This window comes from Triturus cristatus, chromosome 7 (assembly GCF_964204655.1).
Source record: "Triturus cristatus chromosome 7, aTriCri1.1, whole genome shotgun sequence".
NCBI lineage: Eukaryota > Metazoa > Chordata > Amphibia > Caudata > Salamandridae > Triturus > Triturus cristatus.
Window position 1 is genome coordinate 793,232,443 of NC_140590.1, and position 23,013 is coordinate 793,255,455.

Below are 23,013 nucleotides of genomic sequence, written 5' to 3' on the forward strand. Positions count from 1 at the left end.
TTGTGTTTACACCGACGTACCTGCTTAGTGAAGAGCAGTGTTCCGGAGTGGTGCTCCAGTAAGGCAAGAACGGAGGTAGGTCGAGTCGTTACTCCCTGGGCCGTGTCTTGCCCCATCGTCACCTGTGAAGGACCCGGAAGCTCTACCGGATAACCATTGAGCTTCGCTTTTTGACTCGGCTGAGTCAAAGCGCAGTGGCGCTTTTGCTGGTTGGAGTCGTAACTCCCAGCCCGACCAGAGATACAGGGACTGCCAGCTGTAACGCACACCAGGAGGTGTTTGCCGCGTTACAGACTCGGAAGTCCACGGGATCGATCGAGCGGCTGCTCTCGGTTCAGTCTTCTTTGCTTGTGATTGGGGTATCGGTGACGCATCACCAGGAGGTGACTCCGCGTCCCGGTGAAGTCTGAGGAAGAGGTTGAGCGGCTGCTCCCTTCAGGTAGAGACCCCGGGTGGGTGTTTCCCTGACTCCTCGATTCTCCCCAACACTCTTCGTGCCCCTCACAGCCTACCGATTGGCATTGTCGGCCATTTCATTTCTGCCCTCTGTTGGCATACGCCGGGATCGGCGTATATGCACAGGACGGTTAGGACCATCCGTGCTGTGGGCTGGTAACGTACTTAGCCTGGAGGATTCCAGTGACTATAACCTTTGTTTATTCCTTGTATTATTTTTGCCTTCATTAAAATAACTAAACCTTCACAAGTGGTTGCGTTCTCATTATCGTGTCTGTTAAACGATCCTGAGACGTTCAGGGCGTTACAATCACAATAACACCTGCAATAAGTTTAAAAAACACATTTTCTCCTAATGACATAATTCATGGGAGGAAATAATTTTTCCCTGAAGATTCATGGGCAGAATAATTCTCACCTCTGTGACCTTAATAGAATTGAATCTTTCCTTCTCAGTAGCTACGAAATTTTACATTTTGAGTCCGTTCAGAGGCGAGGATAAAGAATCTTAAAAGCATACCTACCACTAAAGACACCACTGCAGAAATGGGTTTGTAGAAGAACGTCTTAAAGGTCAATTTTGACGTTCAGTCAGGTGCGTTCATAATGTCCTCCAGTCGCCCTACCACAACAATGGCTTTTGTTGCCAATGAGCCCTTCAAATGTGCTCTAGAATGTGACACATCATTACCTGCCTCTTGCATTAGCACTTTACTTGTCTAGCAATGTATTGAAATGAAACCCCTAGTCATAGCCCAAAACAAGTTTCTGCGATCATTGACCGCCCTCCCCCAGTCAGCACCCATTCAGCCTTTACTGTTAGACTTGGGTTGTAGGGCGTTTGATGACGACGCCGGTTTTAGACCTCTCTCGTATTGGAGAAGGCTGTGGACTACACCTGAGCTATTATCTTATGCTAACGCTATATGGTACATTAAGGTTCTTGATAAGCACAGAAGAATAGTCTGGCTCCAACATATTAAAAATGGTCTGTGTGACATGGGGCTGGGCCAGTTGTGGATAGATCCCAGGGGTAATCAATTTCCCAACAAATTAGATTATAAAGCTCTATATTGGGAATCTAGGTTTAGGAAATCCTGGTCGATGACAAACAGTAGTTCACTCTCTGGCCTTTTTTTGGAGCATAAGTGTTTAAGTAGCTTTGAACCCTATTGGAATTTTATTTCCAAACCAGAGGACCGTAAATTATACCATCAATTTAGAGTGGGGACCCTTCCTCTCTATTCTTATAGGCACAAATGGAAGGGTGATCATGACAGGTTCTGTTCCATTTGCACAACACAGGAAGAGTCCATCACCCATGTTCTGTTTGTGTGCTCTGCCTTTGCTTATCCTAGACACACATGGCTCAAGCCGATATGTTCTAACCTAGGTACTAGATCGCATGTAACAGCTTTGCGTATCTTGAGAACTAATACCCGAGAGGACATAGTCATCGCAATGGCCAAATTTCTTAGTTGGTCATGGGCCATACGTAGGTCTATCGAGAAGAGGAATATTCCTTAAGAACTTTCTACCTTTGATACCTAATTGTTTATTGGGCCTGTTTTTGTGCTTTTTTTTTACTTCTCTTTATCTCAATTATACTATGGAAAAATGGAAAAGTGGTCATGCTGGTTAATTTTGTTTTAGTTGTGCTCTTTTGGGCTGGACCCAGTTAGAGCTATTTATCATTTTCAAGGATTTTAGACTTTGTATCCTTCTTTATTATTAATTGTACTTTTTATCTTGTATTTTCATTTTGCTGTAGTATATCTTTTATGATGTAATATTCGAATTAAGATTTTTTGATGATGATGATGATGAAATGAAACCATCTTGAAAGGTTTCTATAATATAATGGGAAGTTGTTTCTAACCCAGCAGCCTTTACTCCACCATCATGTTTTCAAAGGCCTTCACACACTGAACAGCACACAGTTCAGCTTGTCTTCGAAAGATGGGTACAAGATGGATCTGGTATTGGTCCTTTTGGCATTAGTGAAAGTGACTCCATCCGGCATGAACATACGTCCAGAAATGTCTAGTGCCCTGACATTGGAAACCCTATGTGATACTAAACCTACCAGTATGGCCAGTTTAACTGCGAACTCCTTTCTGGTTGTGAATTCATAGGATTGCCATGACAACAGCAGATTCAGAACAATGTCTACATCCCATACAGTGGAATACCTAAGTTCTGGAGATTTGGGCAACCTTATCCCTCTCATCAGTTTACATACCCAAGAATGCCCCCCCACTGGGGATCTCATTCTCTCTGTAGTGTCCCACAGAGATCGCAAACCTGAAGGTATTCATGTTCCATAGGCCAATCCTTTTGCCAACTGTTTCCAAAAGAAAATTCAGGATGTGGGCAATTCCTACCCCCAGAAGATCCAATTGTTTCTCCATACACTGACATCATCACTTCCTCCAGGCAAAGCAATATCTCTTGATAATGCTTCCAGTCTAGGCTCTTTTATGAAGTCTACAGCGACCTCTAAAATTCCGTAGTCCATCCAAAGTCTCTTGAAATTCCCAGCCCCTTCAATCTAGGACTCAGCTGTCACCGATGTTTTTCTCTCCAGGCAAAAGTGAAAAAAAAATCCTTCACTTGTTCAAACAAGTTCTTGGATTTTGTGCCTTCCAACTGATTGATATTTCTTACTGACAACATATTGGCCATTTTCAGCAGTTTGCAGCAAGATAAGTTGTCCTTTGTGAGGTACTTGAAAGCAAATTCACCCACCAGTAGTTCCACGCAGTTTTGTGTGGAAATTCTGATGTGGCTATATCACCTAGTTTAAGATCAATCATGATGAGTAGGAGGGTCTGGGGAACTCTGCCTTTAGCTTCACCCTTGCCTCATTGTTTATGGATTGCCTAGTCTTTAGAGCAACATAATGTGGCATTTTAGTAGTCATAATCCATTCAGATGATATGGGGTAGTAGATCTGTTCAGGTTCAAGCATGTCCGAAATGGTTGGGTCATTACCTATCCCTTGAGTAGCAGAGCTTAGTCAACAGAGACTGCTACCCCCTGGCTCATCATCAGATGTAACTTCATTCTCATCTGTGCCTTCCTCCCCTTTTAAGGGGAACCCAGTGTCAGGGTCAAATTCCAGAACCACAGTGACGTTAATGTTCTTCAATTGTTACAGCCTCTTGGGTGGAGGGTAAGTGCTTCTACATGTTCCCACTCTTAGTGTTCAATTCTTGCAGGTGGTTCGCATCACATTTCCTGTCAGCCTTGGAAGGCCATTAAGTGCTACTATACCATAGTTTGTCCTGGATTTGTCTTTGAGGTTGCTCATCCTGACCGCAGTGCCTAACCTGCCATGCTCAGGTATCCCAATATGAGAACCTACTGCGTATATGAAAGCTGCAACTGTGGTCACATAATAAATAAACAGTGTATCCAGCATATATAGCAAACATAGAGGAGAAAGACTAATGAGTGAGTTAACTTTCTCTAAGCAGTGTGAGAAAGAGGATGATATGAAATTATAAAAGACAATATACTGGGCTGGCTACCATGATGGGCGAACACACAATGATTTCCCTATATTTACTGGGAAGTGCAGTTGGGTTATCACTAAAGGAACGATATCTCCTTGGTAATGTTGTAACAACTGCTATATGGACTAAAGTAAAGAAAGACATGCATTATCCGTGCTTCCAGTCCTGACACAAAATTATTATCATATATGTCAATATTTAGGAATTCATAAGCGGGAGATTTAGATACAGAACAAAGAGCATTTTATTAACATGGTTTGAAGTGGCTCAGGTTTATTAGGGATACATTTAAATTGATCTATTTTTGATACAATGACTGAGATATGCTGTTTTTAATTCTTTCTTGATGTAGTATGCTCCTGACCTTACCAAAGACAAAAAATGTGCATCTATTGGCTTTTCAATAACCAAAAACTAAGTATCTACCACATAGCTTTTATCACACCCACTCTCTCCAACAAATTCTATTGGTCTAAATCCCTGAGGTGTCTGACACACCATACACAATTTCCCATTCCTTTCATGCTCCTTGTCAATCTCAAATGCACATTCCAATCTCTAATTTCTCTTAAGTTTCAATTTGCTTTCTAATTTCACTTTCATCTTTCCAATTTATCAGAATTTTCTCTCTGTTCTCATTATATTCCTTAACAAACTCATACTCAGCATCACTTAAGCTACATGCTTAATCTTAGTAATATTAGAATTCAAGTTAGATTGTGCAATCCTCCTTAAATGTTTAGAATAAGCCATACAAGCCCCAGAGTCTTCAGATGTGGAAAGTTCTTCAGCGAAGCATTGAAGCTCGAAAGATATGGCAACAAAAACTCTTGCTTATGAAAACACTAATAAAATCTTTACAACATAAAAACGATGATAGAGACAATTGGAAATAGGTTGCACCTTCTTCAGCTGAGGATGGAGGATATGCACTCACATAACAATCCCTAACATTCAATATATTAACATACTCCCCTAACAGATTTGAGTATATGTTTTCCTTATAGTTACCTACTGATTTATCCCTATGTGGCAATCTTAAGTGTTCTACTTCCTTATGTATGGTAGTTAAATCACATTGCACAGGAGTAACATAGCCAACAGTAGAAATTCGACATAACATTAAGCCAACTAAAATTATTAATAGCACTATCAATGAAAGTATGCAAAAAAAAAAAATACAGCAGCTGCTTTACGCCATCTTCTATTGAGGGAAAAGCTAGAAGTGCAAAAAGGTACAAATCTTCTAGAGGTAAAAAATAGAAAGCAAGCTTTTTGTCAGTTCATTAATTCAGTTTATAGGATTCAGGAAACCTTATTATCTTCACATGGATACCTAATGTACAAAACAATAATCAGCTATTATAAAATTACCCATCTGCAGACACTGTTAGAAAAGTCCACTGAAGATACGTGTACTTATTATTTGGCATTCTTACTTTCGTCAGTCTTTTGGCTCCAGTTGATTCAATTTCACTATTCTCAGAATCAACATTTATTCTCTCTGGTTCTTCTCTGATTGATTATGGTTTCTGAGACTTCTAGTACAATCGTTTACTGCTTTTCACCGATACAGGCCACTATTCTCCTTGATGTGTATTCTCAACTTCTGTTTCTTCACATGTGACTACTGCTGAATCCTCTCCACTCACAGCTGATCTTATGCTTTGATCAATATTAGCAACTTGGCTCACTGTAAACCGCTTTTCTTTATAGGTTCTTAAGACTCAAATTTTCAGGTTCACTTTTTCACGAACAGGTGATTACGTCTCTTCTTGCTGTTCATGATATTGCAATACTTCTTCATTATTTTTGGTTTGCGGACTTTCAATCTGGTGACTTCCACCTTCACCAGGTTCTTCTTCTTTCCCTCCCCACCCACCCTCCCCCCGGAGCTACCAGCGAGCTTAACAATATGAATCAGTAGCTGTTGTCACTTCTTCATCTGAAGTCTTCACTCTCTTTGTGTGACTGTATGGGTCCACTTTGGGATACTAGCACATTTACAGCAGTGTTAGTCACAAGTATTACTTGATGTGGCCCCTTCCACCATAGTTCTAAGCAGCTCTTGCAGACATATTTCTTTATTAGCACCCAGTCTCCTGGTTGTAGTACATGGCAAAGGACTTCTTTTGTTGACAGTGTTGGCAAATTAACCTAATAAGAAACAGATTTCACCACATCAGTCAGACCCTTACAGTAATCCAATATAATATCATCACTTATTGATGTAAGTGCTGCTGAAGGAATGCACTGGATCCGCATAGCCCTGCCCATGAAGAATTATTGTGAAGAGAGAGACCAGTCTTGTTGGCTGAAGTACTTCTCATGAGAACAAGAGAAAGAGTGTCAGGCCATTTCAAAGTTGTTGAGGTACATACCTGTGCAAGCTTGGACTTAATAGTGCCATTTATCTTCTCAACTACATCTGAGGATTCTAGTCTGTAACTTCAATGGAACCGTTGCTCAATTTGTAAGGCTGTACATAATAATTTTACAACCAAATTATTTAAATTAGTTCCCTGGTCTGTCTCAATAGAAGTTGGCATGCCAAATCTCAGTGTTAATTCTTTTAACAAGAGTTTGGCAACATTCATGCTGTCACTTTTCCTGGATGGATAGGCTTCCACCCATTTAGAAAACAAACTATCACCAGAATATATCTGAGCCCATTATAAACAGACAAATTTCAGGATGTCATGAAGCCCCTTTGTGACCATAATAGTCCAAAGTAGTGTACCACTCCAAATCCATATTGGCGGACTGTATAAATCGTCACATTTAGTTAACAAAACAACATGCTCTTGTCAGTGCAATCAGTTCTATAATTTGTGCTGAAATTACACTAGTCAAGTATGCTTCAACAATTTCAGAACTAGAACAGACTACGTAAGCTGCTCTCGGTTTTCCTTTATAGTTTCACAGACCAGAACCATTCACAAATAGAGTTAGATCATCCATTTCAGGAGGAACATCTTTGACATCTGGTCTCGGTTTGGTATCCTACTATGTTACATTGATACAATCATGATTAGGATCTTCATTGTCTTTCACTGTGTTTTAAAATAGGAATGATAAAAGTTTTCCAGGGAGTCACGCAGTACTTACAAAACATTAAAAAGTGAAGCATGTCCTGTGGAGACTTACCGTTGCAGCCACAGGGCCCTAAGATCTGACCTTTGCTACACCCATGTGGCTGTGCCAACAGAAAGTGGAAGAGATCAATACGAAACCTAGTCAATAAAAAGCATTCATAAATATTGAGAGGCCCTAGGAGGTATGGCTCAGTGGATTGCACAGTTTTCAAAATGGCAAATTTGCGGACGCTAGGTTTCCCCAGCTCACACTCTTCCCTATCTATTGTCCTATGCCTGTAAAAGGGCTCCCAAACTCAGCCCAGGTCTTTCTTATTCACTGAATCTGGATTGGTGAATAGATCAGCTCTTCCCAGCCTCCCAAGACAACTCTGTATGTGGTTAAGCCACGGAATGTGATGGGCATAGTCAAGGGCCATACACTCCTTCAGGATCAGTTTGCTTAGGGTTGATCCTTGATTCAGCCAGATCTTCAACCACAATGTTAGGGGGCAAAGGGCCAACAGATCGGAAAGATTTGTTTTTTAATAACACATTTTATTGATTTTAGTCAGGAGCATCATATAACATGCATTAGATATCATGTATATAAACAGCATATGAATATACAAATGAAATGAGTGCAATCTCTATTACATAGGTAGCAGTGCTCTATTCCTGAGTAAAGGAAAATAATTGTTACAGATGATATCTTATAACTGTTCCTACAGTTGTAACATTCTTAAAGGTCGCCGACTGTGATAGTATGTCCTTATGACTACTAAAGCCTTCTGAAAAACTCCCCCCACGCCCCAGGAGTTAACTAACTGGGCAACAATAATCGCATTTGTTTATGCGTGAATACAGGGCACATCTTCCTATTATTAGAGTTTATTGTCCCCACTGAACACAATTTGGTGCAATGCATGGGATTGCTACAGGAGCTGTTGGGCTCCACTCAAGCCCCTTCTGCATTAGTGACACAGACCCCCCGGTCAGTTGTCCATGTACATGTAGTTGGCATGGCATGTCTAATTGTCTGATAGAGCTGCAGGTGCATTGGTTCTAGTTCTATTCTGTTCATCCCATTCCTGGGCTTTGAAGGCCTCCATTAATATATCCCAGGACATAGTGTTGGGTATTTTTCGTAGCCCTCGCATTTCTTCTCTCCAAATCACCCTGCTTTCGGCCAGGCCCCAGTGTTCTACTTCCTCCCTCCAGGTAGCGAGTGTTGGTGGCCTTGGTGGCTTCCATCGTCTAGTTATTCGTCTTTTTGCAATTATAAGTGTTAGATCTGAGAGGCAAACAGATCGGAAAGATAGGGCACCCCCAGCTCTTCATGAACCACCATGTTTGATGTACCCTGTGGCACACAAAATAGACTTTAAAAAAAATTGTTATCAACCACTTGTTTTCGTCCATAGCAGCATAGCCCCATATTTCACTGCCATTGGAAACTTTGGTACTGCATTTAGCCTGATATATCTGCAGGAGTGCCGCGATCGGTATCCTGCCTAATCTTGATGCAAAATAAAAAATGACAGTGTTAGCACACACTAAATCTCCCCTCTTTCTCTGTTTTAGTGGCCCCCATTTCATCTTGTTGTCTATCAGGACCCCGAGATACAAAAATATGTCTGTGCGGGGAACCAGGGCAGGTCCAACCATAAACTGATAGTGCTTTCTAGGGCAAGGTCCCACCTGCATCACGTAGGATTTGAAATAATTTATTGACAAGTCAAGATCCTTCATGAATGAAGAAAAAGAGTTGAGCAATGATTGTAACCCTCTTGCGGTCCGGGACATGAGGACCGCATCATCCGCATATAATAAGACCAGCAGACCACGCCGACCCACCTGAGGATAATCTACCTTAGTGTCCAATAAAACTTTCTCCAGTTTGTTAATATACAAATTTAACAAAAAAGGGACTAAGATACACCCTTGACGTACTCCTCATTTTATTGAGAACTGGTGGGAGACCTTGAGGTCTTGTGAATATCGAACCTTGGCTTTGGTGTCGCTATGGAGGTCCTCCAAAAAATGAACAAAATCACCATCCACCCCTATGGACAGCATGGTCTGCCAAAGCTTAGATCTGTTCACGCGATCGAACACGGATGACAGATCCATGAAAGCCAAATAAATGATACTGGGGCGGGCAATCGTATATTTGTTCAGGATCATAAATAAGTTAAGGCACTGGGGCTACGGTAGACCGTCCAGGACGAAAACCATACTGGACGTCGGTTAGAATATCATTATCCTCTGACCAGCTGGTCAACCCATCTATGAGGACACTGCCCACCACCTTGACCACAGAATCCAACAAACAGCTTGGTCTAGAACAATGGGTGCTATCTTTATGGGTGCTATCTTGATTACCCTTTTTGAATACTGGCACTATGGTGGAGGTGGCTCAAGAATCAGGAGGACCGGGTTTTACTGCGGCGTTAGTGACTGCTGTGAAAGCGGGTGGCCAAGGATTTATAAAGATGAATCTTCATCTTGGGTTTCAATTGCAACACCATCCGGTGTGCAGTATATCACACAATTCACCTTTGAAAGAGAGACACTTTCAAATCGATTAACAGGACTCAATTAACATATTATGAACTGGTGATCATTCTCTATTGACTCTATTTTAACTGGACAATTGCTGAGACCTGATTAGTAATCTGCCTTTTGCTTATTCATGTGACTTGGACTATTTTTACAGAGAGAAGTAGGTTTGGAACTTCATGGCACGAACTGTGGAGCTGGTAAAATCTCTATGACTGTACAAAGCATGCAATCCTCCTCTGACCTCATGCACTATCATTTCGAATTTGTCACAGTTGGTGAAAACTGGGAAAAAGCATTGCCCCGAATCAACGGATTCTGTTGAAAACCTGGGTTGTATGTAATTTTGTTTCTCATGTTTTGGAACACTGAGCTACAGGCATATTCATAACGAATTTTCAGATTTTGCACATTTCGCATAGGAGTCTGTTAAACTGGGACAGTAAACTGTGTCTGTAATTGATTTTTATTTTGCTGCATCTGAGGAACAAAATACTTTTGAATTTGATCTGGGTTCTGTCTACATTTGCGCTTCCAGTGTCAGCTATTCCGGCAGAAATGCCAAGCAGTATTCTTTTTTTTTGGCACTTTTTTTTATTGGTTTCAGAGATAAAACAGTACAACAAAAAAAACATTGGCAGGAGACACCAGTGCATCTTATAGGGCGAGAGTTACAGAAAGCTAAAGTATCATATACAGTTTGTGTACTAGGACTCGGCCAGCCCAGAATGTTCTCAGCATGACCCTCCCAGGTCCCCAATGGGCAAAGCATATGTCAAAATTCAAAAGGTTCTCGTGGAACACACATAATAGACACAAATAAACAAACTATGGTATCACGGTCAAAGAGAGATCACGTTTGGTTGCAGGTGAAGGCAAGTCTATGGAGAGAGGGGGCCCCCAAACCCCCGGGAACCCCCCCGTCCAAATCAGGGGAGCCATCAGAAGCTCTAGATATGAAAGAGATGGAGAGCTCTCAATCGGGGCCCACATGCAAACAGTGGCAGACCCTCCGACAGATACTCAACCAGGGGAGCCCAAACATAGTCGAACCCCTTTGTGAAGTCTTCCACAATATCCGCCATTCTTTCCATCGCCAGTACACGCCATAACCTGGCGTGACATTGGGTAAGGGAGGGGGCCTCCACCTTCTTCCATGCTGCCGCCACTGCCATCTTGGCTGCCCCTAAGCACAGCCACATCACGGAGCAATCCCCCTGTGTTTGGCGATTCAAGCTGGGATCCCGAATCCCCAGGAGAGTGTGTTCTAGCGTTTCCGGGATCGGGTAGCCCAGGATCAACCTGATTTGTGAAAGTACCTCCTTCCAAAATGGCTTGATGCGTGGGCAGTCTCACCAAATGTGCCTGAAATCCCCCAGTAGCCTGCAACCCCTCCAGAACCTATCTGAGGTAGTAGGGAAGATAGTGTGCAGCTTCTGAGGGTGAGGTACATAATTGCATAGTGGGCCTCTCTTAAAAACATGAATTGATTGCACTTGGGGATGTCCCTATAGAGGGAGGTCCATTGCTTCCTCTCCAATGGGGTTGTTAAGACTGAGTTCCAAAACCTTTGGTGCCTAGGAGTTTGGTGGGATCCCAAAGCCATTATGAGTGAGTAAAGGAAGGAGATGGTCCCCTTCATGGAGGCCCTTGATTGTGCAAATCTTTCAATTGCGAGTAAATCCCTAGTTGCGGCCTGTCGTATCTGCGGTTGTAGGACCCAATGCTTAAGCTGCATGTAGTGATATTCTTCAGAGGGCTGGAGTTTAAAGGCTTTAACACATTCTGCAAATGTCATCAATTTCCTCTGCTCAAACAGATGAGATAACATGAGACAGCCACCCTCTCGCCAAGCTTCGAATGGCCCCTCCCGAAGCGCCAGAGGAAATTCTGGGTTGAAGCGGATGAGAGTATAAGGGGACAGGAAGGTGGTAAGGTGGATCTGGCAAGTTCGTACTAGACCCTCAAGGTGGTAGCCGTAGGGGTACTGATATAGGCATTGCGTGGATGATTGTGTTTCTGTTTCCCCAAGAGGTCCCAAATTGTCCTGCCCACTATTTGTCGGTCCATGTGGAGCCAGAGTTTTTCCGATTCGTGAAGTGTCCCCTCCATGATCACTCTAAGTTGGGCTGCTTTGTAGTACCCCAAGCCCCCTCTTCTCGCAACCTGGTTAATACGCGGTTGGATAGTCGCGCTCTCTGCCCCTGCCAAATAAACTTAGTAATCATTGTTTTCAGGTCAGAAAAGAGAGTCCAATCTACTGGGATAGGTAGACCCTGAAAAAGGTAAGGCAGGCACGGGAGAATGTCATTTTGATGGCGTTGACTTGCCCTATCCAGGAGATATAGGCGGTTCTCCATCTGGACAGGTCTGCTTTAAGCTGGTGCAACAAGGGAGGATAATTAGCTCTGTAAGGATGTTCTAGCTTGGGGCTGAGTTTGATGCCCAGGTATGTGATGTCTTTGTGTGTGCTTTGGAAAAAGGAAGCTTCTTCAATACTCAGCATGGACTCCTTAGACAGGGTTAAGTTAAGAAGATAGGGGTTTGAGTGGTTCACCTTAAACCCCAAGGCCTGCTTATATGAGGCAAGCTCAGATTGAATGGCTGGGAGAGAGGATTGCGGCCTCGTGAATGGAAGCAGCACGTTATCTGCGAAGAGAGAGATCTTGTGTTCGTCTGTACCGAACGGGACCCCACCTATGTCTGGATTGGACCGAATGCATTCCGCTAGAGGTCCGATGCTGAGCGCAAACAGCAGGGGGGGATAGTGGGCACACCTGCCTAGTTCCCCAGGAAAGTGCAAAAGGTTCCGAAGCTACTCCATTCACCAAGACTCGAGGTCTCGGAGCAAAATATTTAGCCCATACCATGCCTATGAAGATCTCATAAAATCCAAACCGTTGTAAGGTGCGAGTCAGAAAGTTCCAATCAGCCCGGTCAAAGGCCTTCTCCCCGTCTAGCGAAAGAAGGGCTGCTAGTATGCCTTTCCTCTGTACCTTCTCAATAATGTGCACCATCATCCGGAGGTTGTCATGAGTTTGCCTCCCCTTGATGACGCCCGCCTGATCCGGCTGCATGAGCAGCGGCATGACGTGCTCCAGGCACAAGGCCAATATTTTAGAGTATAACTTGGCATCTAGGTTCAGGAGTGCGATAGGCCTATAAGAGGCGCAGCTAGTGGGATCTTTCCTCGGTTTGGGGATAACTGAAATCAGTGCTTCCCCCATAGAAGGGGTTACACGTTGCGCGGTAGCGATATCGTTGAAGAGTGTCACTAATTCTGGCGCAAAGGTACGATGGAAGTGGGCATTGAGACCATCAGGGCCAGGTGCCTTCTGGAGCTTAAGCGTGTCTATCGCCTTTTGGAGCTCCTCAGTGGAAATAGGTCCACTTAAGTCTTAGTTCATGGAGGCCGGGACCTGGGGCAGATCTAAAGCCTCTAGGTAGTGGTCCTGGACCTCCGCTTCCAACAGGTCCGCGGTGTACAGGGAGCGATAGAGTTCCCCAAAGGCTCTTGCTTTCCCTTTTTGGTTTTGGTGGGAAACCCCCTTCACATCGACTATGTGCTTAATGTATTCCTTTTCCTGCCTCACTCGCAGTTGGCGCGCCAATAGGGTACCCACCTTGTTCCCCCCTTCATAGCTGCAGGCCTGCAGACGTAGGAGAGTTTTTTCCACCCCATTAGTGTAGATAGCTTGTAGCTTCCCCTTAACCTGCATAACCTTCCTCAGGGATCAGATCTTATTGTCATTCTCGGCATTTCGGAGCTTCCCTTTGAGAAGAAGTCGCCCCCCCCGGATGACTGCCTTGAACGCGTCCCAATTGTTAGCCAGTGAGGTTTGTGCAGGATCGTTAAGGTCAAAGTACTCGGTGATTGCCTTTCTCAGCTCATCCCTAAGAAGCCGATCCCTGCAGAGGAAGTTGGGGAAATACCACCTGACAAGCTTAGAGCGCGGACGGGCCATTCCAGGACCAGTTCTAGAGGGGCGTGGTCCGAAAGGCAAATTGGGTGGAGCTGGGACCCCAAAAGTGTGTTGAGAAGGGACTGACTAATGAATGCGTGATCAACCCTGGAGTATGTCCTGTGTGAAATTCTACCATGCCGCACGCATCTCCAGAGTCCCAGATACTGCAGCCGGGGATCCCACGCACATCTGGGTGCCCAAGTGGTTCTGGGGCCCCACTTTTGAAAAAGTAAGGGCCATCAAATATGTGTATGTGGCTGGGCCTGGAGCGGAGCCGATCGGAATTACGTCCGGCCGGCCATAATGGTTGGCCACGCCCCGCAATATTCTTTTTTAACATATTGCTATTCACATTCATTCCTGAATTGTTCAAAAACCCTCTACCCCTATCTTGAACTTGTACCGGCACCATACCATTCCTTGTTCCAACTCCTTGCATCCCAAAATTCAAATTCACACTCCCACCAGAATTTACAGATGGTGAAAATCCTTATCTGAATTCATCATCTGGTTTTTACCACATCTCTGAAATTGTTTTGTCTGTGTAATCAGCAACTTCTCTTTAATAATTTTCTGCTTAGAGGCAAAACAGTTACTACAGTATTTGGCATACACCTCTCATAATGTGCATGCACTGATTCTTTTTGGTTCTTGTGTGTCTGTCATTAATTTTTACCAATTCAACTCTTCCTCTGGCACCTTCTGTTTTACATAATCTATCATCTCTTTGTTGTTCTCTATAACCAGAGCTGTCGGAGCATTATTAGGCTCAACTCTTTGTGGCTCCTTTGTTGGTCATACAACAGCTGCTTGGCAGTCTGTCTACAAATCCTTTGGAACAAAAATCTCAAACATGTATTCAAATCAACACATAGCACTTTCAAAATAGTCTGTTGACCTCTATGTACCATTTGTCCAGTTCCTCTTTTAATTTTGGAAAATGTTTCGAAAAAGTAAAAAGATCACCCCTGCACCAAAGAACACACACACATAATTTCCTCTTGGCACTATTCATAAAGGAAACTCTGTCAAAAAGAATTCCCTTTCACGTCATTTAGGTTCATTTAGGACCATGCTCACTTTCTTTTCTGTATCGACCTTTTTCTTCTACCCGTCTTTGAATTTCCTCACATTTTTACAGTCTTTTATGGAATCAATTAATTCCTTGATATTAGCTTGTAAAATCAATAGACCCATGTTCTCTCTTTCTTCCTCACTCAATTCCATTCTTTAGTTTTTACGCTAGCTATTAGTTTTGTATAAGTCAATGTCAAATTCTTCTGCCAAATCTTCCAGCTTATCGTATGCCTCACGTTGACACCTCACCGCTTCTTTAACTAAATAGTTTAATTAATCTGAATTATATACAAGCAACCTTCTTGTCTCAATTGTACCTTGCAAAATTCCCCCAAATTAAAATTTCAAATTAGCAATATTAATTTCTCTCTTCTCAGGTGGTGTAGTAGCAACTGCTTCAATAACAGGAATCACAGTATCTACATTAGGAGCCTAATGCTTTTTCAATACAGCACCCAATGGTCTAGCTCAAATTAATCCACAAAACACACTAAATAAACAAACAGCAATCAACAAATCCCAGCACGGCTATGACAAAGGTCAACCAAACAAAGCACGAACATACCAATTAAAATACGATTTAAGATTACATATCTCTAAGCCAAACGGACCTCTCAGTGTCAATCAGCCAATTGCAGAGCGACTTTTTCGTGAAGAGTAATCAACTCAATGCCTCTTGTCACCAAACACACATAAATAAACAAATAAAATGTTCTCTGCTCAACTTGAATAAGAGGAAAACAAGGAATTAAAGAAAAATCTATCTTTGCAGTTGATAAAAAGAACACGTACCTTTGCAGCACTCGTCAATCACAAATTCAAACTAAGGCAGATTGCCATCCAATGATAGTCAATCCCTGATTAGTGCGTTTCCTCCTGTGCACCAATAAACAAACAAACACCAATCTAAATTAAACACATTCAGTCTAAAATTATTAATACAAAATCAAGGCAGAGATTCTACGCATATATGCGGTGCCTCACAAAACACACTATCCTGCCGACAAGTTCAACAACATAAGTCAAGATCTTGGACTGCAACAAACCTGATTGCCTTGACCAACAATGAATATAGAAAGTGAAACTTCAGCTCGACCCACGATTATTTTATATTGGGGTTACCGAATTATATGGACATTCCTCGTTTTAAACTAGTACATACAGGAATGGAGACGGGGATGATCAATACACGGCAGCGGAAAAAGTGATATATCGCAGTAGAGATTGCTCCTGCAAGTTCGTTAAAATCAGGGGGTGGTGGAGAACCTAGTATGGATTGGAGTCTGCATATGGAAGCCCCAAGGAAACGTCCAATGTGGCTACTAGTTGGTTTGATTTGACATGAGCAATGTGTCATTCTATCAATGTACTTTTTTTTTGCCAGTTGCATCAAAGACTGTCATATGATTTTACTCTAGTCCTTTATCTAATAGCATCTCTTTTGAAATTAAGTGGGTGATGGTACATGTGGCACTTTACAGTTATGCCTTGCATATTTTGTGCATTAAAATGAAAACTAAAAATACATTAAAAAAACAATGAATATAGAAAACCCAACAGCTTCTTTGACACATAAGAAATTCAACCCTTTTATCAAACATCAGACAAGCGGCATCACAAATATTAAATCTTTAACTCACAGGTACGACAACACAAAACAAATCACAGTAATTAGACCACCTAATGAACCGCAAATTCACAACGCATAATACACAGTCACACATGCAGTGTAATGCCCAGATTACTTACTGTTAATCTTCATTACTCTTGATCCTACTCACATTTTAATTAATCATGCAACTAATTAATCATTCATGGTTTGTTCTGTTATCACCATTTACAGCTAAATGTACACACACAATTTGAATTACCAATGAAGTGTACGTTTATTCGGATATGGCAATATCTAATTCAACTACCAGAATTTTACGATTGTTGGAAACATGTTGGAAATAGCTTTGCTGTAAATTTTGTGATTGTATAAGTGATACATTAAAGCATGCAGTTTGTATCCGCTTGCCACTGGCCTTATAACGTGGACAATAGATTAGGACTTAGGAAAAGCAGAGAAATAGTGACAGAGCACCCTTTACTGAACTACACATAATGAATTGGATTTTTTGAAGTTTATGAATCATATTTTAAACATTTTTTTATAAAACAATTTATATTAACATTAATCTCGCACCTTTTGTCATACAGGTTTCATTTTCAAGACACATTTTTTTAATCATATCGGTTAAATTGTAACATTCATAATTGTTCTCTTTAGTAGCCATACGTCATCTTACATATTTTAAACATTTTAATGGACCATTTTAATGATTTTATTTGAATTCATAATCATCTGATTAACCATTATTTTTACATTCTGTTGAAGGGGTGCACTCCGAATATGTTGTATCTTTGAACTTCCACTGTAATTTTTTAATTCTTTTACAATGGCTTCAATTAACTATTTAATAAAGTGTTTAACTATGAAATTCTCAGGACATTGTTGATATCTTCATCTTATGATATTGTCCTTATTGGAAAACCTACTGCTATATCCAAAGAATCTGAGAACCAAACTTGTGACTGCCAGAACGAAATCCGAATGATCAGAGATCTGATGTGATGCAGGTAGGCACCTAGCTTTCATACTGTATAGAAGAAACATATTTGGGTCTGGGACTCCACCCTAAAGACACACATATAGTTTGAGGGAAATTGGATCTGGTTTGCAGCTGTAAAAGAAGGGAAGTTGTGTACTTACACCGGAAGCACATATATCCACTTGTATGAGGCTTCAAATATCTTTGAAGATTGGAGAATGGAGACGCTATTCACTGTAACCTGAAGGAGGACGGGAGGGCAAATCTGATCATATGTTGTGGATACCTGGAAGATACTTTTGCTGTCACTGAAACTCAGTGGTCTAGACAAAAATCCCCAATTCTTCTTTGCATCTTCTTCAACTTTTGATTTTGTAACCCCTACATGGTTGATGTAACAAACTGCTGTAATAGTCTCTATCCGGAGAAGGGTTGCACAGTGAGCTCTATTCTTTGGCCCCAACAGTATGTTGTAAGATTAGAAAAATAGCAAATAATATAATAATAAAAATACCTTGAAATAAAGAGTACATTAATACATATTTGAACAAATGCAAACACTTAACTGGCTGAACAGCAAGATAGAGTACTGATGTACTTCAGCCAGGGTGTATACATTTGGGTCTTCCTTTGTTTGGTTACTTGTTTCTGTACTTTACTATTAGATAATTAGTCACTATCTCACACATACCCCTCTAAAAGATGAATGTCTTCTTACCCCTCTTTCACCTTGGCCATCTTCTACTCCTGTTTAATCCTGGCTTGACTCTTTCATGTTCCTTGACTGCATGCATCCTATCAAATTTATGAAATCTCTCATATGCTACCTCAAATCAAGATTCAACCTGCACACTGAAATCAATAAATGGCTAAAATGCACATTACTGCTCAAAATGCTTGGTTAGTAGCCATAAACCTTTCATCCGTGAATAGCTGTAGCTAATCGTTTTCTGGACGTTATCACTTTGACCACATCACTCCTATTTGTATCTCTCTATACAGGCTCCCAGTTGAACCAAAGCACATCTTCAAATGGCTCTACTAGTTCATAAAAACCATCCACTCTGCCTACATTTACTACCTCTTTCATAAACTGAAAATCTCTGAACGTCTTCACTCTCTCTGAAGTTCCAAAACTCTCCTTCTTGAATTCCTTGCCTCAAAAAAATAAAATAAAAATTAATACAGTTTGACTCATTCTCTGCCAGCTTTACTAAAGTCTGGAACTTCAGCTCCCTGTCTCTCAGCAGCAGTCTGTCTCTCTGTCAATGACTGGACACTGAGAAGGCCTGTTGAGTCCCCGTCTTCATTACTCAAGGAAAAGGTGACTCCTCTGGCCACAGACCCATCCCGCACAGAACAGTACATGTGAAAGTTGTCAAGTGTTTCATTAAAAGGGTCCCAGGTAGAAAGAAGAAAATACAAAAGGTAATAACCCTCATTCGCAATCTAGTAGCTCTTGATTAAAGGGAATTATTACGTAAGTGATTAGCAAGGCACCAAACTCCCCCAGAAATCAGGCAGTAGCTGCCAAGCTCTGTCAAGTACTGGGCATACACTAATCTGTGGTATGCGAGATCAAGTAGGATGGAGGAGGAATTACCCATGCTGGTTCCCAATTCACTACCCAACTACACCCACTACAAAACAAAGCTGCACACGAGAAAGGGGAATGGGAAGAGATGAGAAGGAGTAGACTTCGTTCAGGATGGTCTGAGGATCGGCTGTTCTGCTTGTGCTTGTTAAGCCCCCTTTGTCACTGGTGCTGTTCATGTTGCTGTGACTGTGAACACACATTTTAAATGTTTACCACCAATGATCAATTCTCAGGAAAAGTTGAGTTGTATTGCCTTCTGAAAGAAAATAAGTGCAGTCAGTAATTGCAATCTTGTTATGTCCTTACATGGAAAATGCAACATTACACCAAGCCGCCCGTTTACCTGTTCTAGCCTTTAGGAGAATGGTAACTATGGTTCACTCTGTTTCTTCAACTTGTGTACTGTAGCATCTTCCCAGCCTGGGTACACGCCAATGACTACGGCACACAAGGAGATTAGTATTACATGTTTTGAGTTTGCTGCGTGTAACTGCGAACTCAACATTTATTAACAAGCTTTCATGGCACTGCGATCTGACACCTATGTCAAAGCTTAATGGAGTTCCATCATAAAATATCATAACACACTACATAGAGTAGCAAGTCTCTTATCTTGATACATAGCAGAGGAACATCAGCTTAAAGTCAACTTGTTCATATTGCGACAATTCCTCACGCTAATGCTGTCATACGGACTATACTTTCTCAGTAAAAACTGTGTGTTTGTTGGACAACATAAACGTTAAAACTGTGCAAGACTGACTCTATGCACACTATCAGGATATGTTGCCTTAGTCCTGCTAGCTCACAGTGCACCACCCGTACCCCTAACCAGGAAAGGTAACAGGTGAAATATGCAACCTCAGAACATGACAACGCTGACTCCCCGAGGAAATCGTGGTAACAGATCTAGAACCTTTTTATTTGGTTACTCATGCATACCCAAAGACATACACAAGAAATACACAATATGGCGTTTCAATATTTATTGAAGCATTGTGATTCTTGTGTAAATTGCATGTGCTGCAATAATCAACAGAAGGAAACAGAATAGTGTGATCAGCAATACAAGAATGGTAAAGAAGATAAATAATTCAACCTTCGTGCTGTTTACAGAGAATATATGCAAGCATATCAATACTGTTATATTTGCCTCCTACCTAGCACTATCTATCCAAGTGTGCCTAGGGTGGGTGAATCTGCCAAATCCCTGTAGGGTGATCTAACTCCCCCTGTTACTGTGGGTAAGTGTCATCAGGAATCCCATCTTGGTGGAGAGCTGGGCATCATCCTTCGCAAGAGGAAAATGTGAATTAGCTGGGCTGGAATTCCGGCATGCAGCGACCTTTCAGTGCCAGTGAAATGCTCCTCTAACTAAACAAGGGAATGATGTTGTTTATATCATAACCATCACTCATGTTGCCATGCCGAAGTCCAAATCAGGCCGCTATTTTTGATTCTATTGTGATAGCTCAGTCGCCAAATGGAAAATAACATACAACACCATTTTGCACAGTAAACTTAGCCCTTGTACAGAATGTTCAATGTATTTGATAATATGTCAACGAAGTAGAAATGTAAGCAAAGCTGTTTCAGAGAATATTATCCTGCACAAGCACGCAAGCATATGTGTGTCAAATGTCATTGAGTTTAAGAAAAGAAGGCAACTTAAAAACGTGAGCATGTAAAATGGTGGTGTTTCTACTAGGGCCTACAATGTGACCAACATACAGTGCGTTGCACATTGGGCTTCAAACTTGCTTGTGACGTAAATATTAAATAATGTCTTTTACTTTACAAATGTTCCCCTTCTCCACTTAAGACAACGCCTCCTGAGTTCAGAACTCACTACAGTAAGTATCAGCACTCTTGCATGTATGTTATAGTGATAGAGTAGAACAGATGCAACTCTGGTTAATGTTTTTCTTCTTTTGTTTCGCTTTCAAAGTCTGGTCAAGGTCTCTCTCTGGAATGAAGATGGAAGCTACTGGGCAGATGAAAACAGAAGCAGGAGCAAAGATGCTTCTTTCTTTAAGCAGGTAAGATAACAAGCGGTGAGTCACAGGTGGGCATGAATTTTATAGTCTACCATGCCCAATATCGCTGCCGCTCTTGCGAAATTTTGGAATCTCGCTGGAGCGCAGTCATTACTATTGTGCACATTAAAACATGAGGCAGCTCACCCTGATCTCTTGCTGTTCAAGATTCCTAGCACTTCAGGTCTATTCAGTTTCCCCCTGCCATGGAGTACTTTGTGTGTGCGTGAATTGTGTTCTTCTTGCTGGGAGCCTGTATGTCTGGCATCTTGTTGTGGTCGTCAATCCCAGAATGTTTTAGTCCCTGCATTCCATCTACATCAGGGCATGCCCGACAAGAGCAATGAGACAAGCAAGAATATCCAGAAGTAGAATGCAGTTTGAAGTACCAACTGCTCAAAGCAAAAATCAGGGACAATAATAGTAGCTGTACGAAAACGGCTCTTTTTGACATGGTCATCCCACCTTTTGCCTGGTATTCAATGCAATTTTGACAGAAAGTGCACTGGATTCCTGCTAACCAGGTCCCGAGTGCCAGATTTCTTTCCCTAAAACTGTACAATTGTTCCCCCAATTGGCAATACCCTTGGCTCCCCTGTATGTCCCTAGTAAATGGTACCCCGGTACCTAGGGCATGAGTGTCAAAGAGGATCCCTAAGGGTTGCAGCATGTATTATGCCACCCTAAGGGACCCCTCACCCAACTCATGCAGACTGTCACTGCAGGCTGCATGTCTTGGTGCAGACAAAAGTGAAGACAAGACATGGCACACATTCTTGTGTCATGCCTGCAGACACTGCATGCAGTATAGATAAGTCACCCCTAGAGCAGGCCTTACAGCCCTAAGGCAGGGTGCACTATGCTACATGTGTGGACATATCTGCATGAGCCCCTGTGCAGGGCAGTTCAATTACTGCCAGTGATCATCAAAGCCATTTTTAAATAAATATGCTGGAAATGTGTGTAAAACGAGTTCCCCAGCTACATCATGGCTTCACTGAATCCAAAGATGTTTGGTATGAAACATCTTGTATTAATAAACCCACGCTGATTCCAGTGATGGATTTATTAATACATGCACCCAGAGGGCACCTTAGAGGTGCCCCCTCAAAATCTACCAACTAGTATTGTGTTAACTGACTGGTTCTGTACACCCTGCCTCCAGAGACGGGTTTCTGACCCCCAGGGGTGAGAGCCCACGCTCTCAAGAGTTTAGGAACAACGCCTACTCCAGTAGAAGGTGTTTTACACCCCCTACAGCAGGATGATCTGTAAATTAGCATTCCAAGGCAGGGAGCTTCAAAGGGCCTGACGCCTTTGGTATGCACATCTGGCTTCCCTCAGAGGTGATGCCACTCCCCCTGACCAGGGCCCATTTGGCACCTGGATAGGTGGGAAAATTAGTAGTCAAAGAGGCCTGTTCTCCCTCAGGCCTAAGGTGGGTTACCTGATGTGGACACGAAAATTAAAAGTCTGCCATCTTTGTGATGGCAGAATTAGGAATGCTGGGACAGGGTTATGCCCACTTGCCCTAGGAAGTGGTCATATAAGGGGCGTAGTGACCCCAGGGGTAAGTGGCACATTGACCACTACCCTACACTCCCCTAACATCCCTAAATCTAGTATTTAGGGGAGCCCCTAGCACCAGGAAATCAGATCCTGCTGACCTGAAAGATGAAGACGGTTGCGGAAGAGTTGCAAAAATAATAACAGAAGACCAGCAACTGACTTGGCGCCAACCCTGCCGGCCTGTCTGCTGTCCTCGACAGTTGCACCAAAGACCTCGTCCTACAGCTGCCTCCAAAAGCCTGGGAGGACTGCAAGCCTTCACCCAGACCCAGGAACTCCTGTGGCATAGCAGAGCTGCTCTCCTGCATCCTGCAGGCACCCTAGAAGAGCTGCGAGGACTCCGAACTGCCAAAAACCCAACACCGGAAAGTACCACTGCACCTGTGTCCCTTAGCCCGAGATGAAGTTGGCCAGAAGTGCCACCATGGTCCCCCAGATGCTCCAGATCTGAAGCCAGCTGTGGGTTTACCAACTGTGGACTTTCCAATGCTGCCTGCAGCCTCTTTGTGCAGGCCTCCTCGACCGCGAGTGTCTCCGGTGACAGAAACCCGAAGCCTCAGGACAC

General features: G+C 42.5%; 1 long non-coding RNA gene across 2 annotated transcripts in view; it reads right to left on the reverse strand.

The window, feature by feature from the left end:
- Window positions 1–16,541: 16,541 nt before the first annotated feature.
- LOC146810588 (uncharacterized) overlaps window positions 16,542–23,013 on the reverse strand; it is a 120,434-nt gene continuing 113,962 nt past the window's right edge. For both annotated transcript variants that reach the window (XR_014965705.1, XR_014965704.1), the window contains 2 exons: window positions 19,187–19,281; window positions 16,542–19,099 (listed from right to left, as the gene is read on the reverse strand). This is a non-coding gene — a long non-coding RNA (uncharacterized LOC146810588). The remainder of the gene's footprint in view (window positions 19,100–19,186; window positions 19,282–23,013) is intronic.